Source organism: Electrophorus electricus, chromosome 24 (genome assembly GCF_041902795.1).
Source record: "Electrophorus electricus isolate QZ-2024a chromosome 24, ASM4190279v1, whole genome shotgun sequence".
In the NCBI taxonomy this organism is placed as follows: Eukaryota; Metazoa; Chordata; class Actinopteri; order Gymnotiformes; family Gymnotidae; genus Electrophorus; species Electrophorus electricus.
The window spans coordinates 13780212-13782711 of NC_137520.1; positions in this window are offsets into that span (position 1 = coordinate 13780212).

Genomic DNA, 2500 nt, shown 5'->3' on the forward strand with positions numbered 1-2500 from the left:
AGAGAAAGAGAGAGAGAGAGAGAGAGAGAGAGTGAGAGAGAGAGAGTAAGAGAGTGAGAGAGAGTAAGAGAGAGAGAGAGAGAGAGAGAGAGAAAGAGAGTGAGAGAGAGTGAGAGAGAGAGAAAGAGTGAGAGAGAGAGAGTGAGAGAGTAAGAGAGAGAGAGAGAGAGAGAGAGAGTATGAAGGACACACAATCATGGCCTTTTTCCAAAAACCACAGTTCCTGAAACATGCCTTAATAATTTCCCTAATTAGCTATTATAACTTTCATTATAAACTTCTTCTGTGAATTTGTGTGGAAATGTTTTCATTGCTATTCTAGGTGAGCTAAATCTACAGTGTTAATGATCTTGGTTTTATTGCTTTCCATTTCTCCCATCTACACTCATCTGTGACCGGCTCTGACACAGACCAGACCAGAGCATGTATTCTGTGCAGGTCCCAGGCTGGTCCTGCTCCCCACACTTTGCCTCTGAAAGGGACATGTGTGGAACGAAGCTTCTGGGGCTAAGCAGGCACAGAACACTTCAACTGCATGTGACCTGACCGAAGTCTAAGCAAAGTCTCTCAGCTCGAACATTAACACCTCGTGTGTCATGCACAGTGTGGCTGGGTGGCACTAGAATGCAGCATCACAACTTCCGTTACACAGAACGACACGTTGCACTGTTGCTCTGTGCGCTTTTAACCAGCCCTCTGTGGTGTCAATCTAAAACTCCACATCACAGATCTAACAATCTTGCCAAAAGAATGGTTGCATGTTACATTACAGTATTTGGTAGATGGTCTTCCTTTGAATGACTTACACATTAAGCAGAGCTCACCACTGCGGTGTTGGCACTACTGCCTGCAGCAGGCTCTGCTACGGGGGCTCTGCCGTCAATGCTCATGAGTGCATTATAAAGTGCATACTTTGTTTCTCTTTTTTTGATAATCATTTTACCACGATATGGATGGATGTCTGAAGTCTCTCCTCAACCCTTTAACCCTCACTAGTTCCACCTCGTCAACAACTCACTTGTCAACAAGCGTTCAACATACTAATACAAGCGTACATGACCCTTGAGTTTCATCAACTATCCTGGAATATAAGATGTGCCTTTGATGATGTGCCTGTCAAACAATGCTCTTAATTAAACCGCTCACATGGGTGCATGTGGAGCGCTTCACTGTTGAACTAGTCACTGTCTGCTGGCCATCCTCGGTGTTTGTGCATTTGAGTTCAGGGGGCTGCTTACTGCAGGCCATTCCTCATTTCCTGTGTGTGTGATCCCGTAAATTTACAGCAACATTGGTATTTCCAAACAGAGGGGTCACAAGGGAGGGGTGTGATCGAATTACTTATTATTCCAAGTATCAAACACTAAAAGTGTCTCTTCAACAGATTCACACACACACACACACATTTATTTCTACACATACACACGCATGCACTCATGCACATAGACACGCTCACTGGCAAACATGCGTCCCAGTCTTTCCCCATCACTGAGCATCCAATCTTACACTTGGGCCAGAATGGGAGTAACCATGTCATCAGAAGCCGAGACCCATTCGGTCACCATGCTGGGAGACAGCTGGAGCATAATGTGCAGGCGCAGATGGGGTTTGGTAAGGCTGAGCTATCATACATGTATCATACATGTATCATACGTGTATCATACGTGTATCATACGTGTGTCATGGTTTAACAGCATAATGTAGGCTACGTGTGTTATAAGGTGGTGATGTGTAGAAATTTAATTTGGAGCAGTTTCAAATGACTGCACACAATACACTTAATACATTTTATTATATACAGTAGCATCACCTAAAACAGCAAGATCAAAACAATAACATCATCTAAAAATAATTGAAAATCTCCTGAAAGCCCAAAGTGCAAAGAAAGAGCCTTAAGTTTCAAAGTAACTAACTTTAGTTTCAAAGTAATATTTAATTAAGTACAGTCTACATACAGTGGTATTCCTGTAGTTCTCTGCCATCAGTGTAATTAACATCCAGTCATAAGAAGACAGATATTAGCTCATTACACATCCCCCCTTTAACAAGCCATGATCCAATCATGAGTTCAAGGGCCACTCCATTGGTCAATTGGGCTAATGAATGAGAGAATGGGCTTTTTCAACCCCAGAGAGAAGACTGATGGCTAGTCTCCGATTTCAGCTAATACCCATACTACTCTAAGGAAGAGTGTGTGTGTGCGTGTATGTGTGTGTCTGTGCGTCCACAGGCTGAACCTGATAGACATACACCAATCCATGCGCTCAAAGATTCAGAGGGTCATAGCTAATGCTAACATGGAAGTGCTGATATTTTTTCATTAGGTAATAGGAGATTAGGTTTCTTTTGCACGTGTGTGGGAGTGTGTGCAAGGGTATGACAGAGTGAGTGAGATAGAGAGTTAAAAGGATAGAGCAATGAATTTTATTAAATATATTTTATCAAGGACATATAAAATATATTCAGTGCTGTTATAATCTCTCTCTCTTTTTCTGTGTGT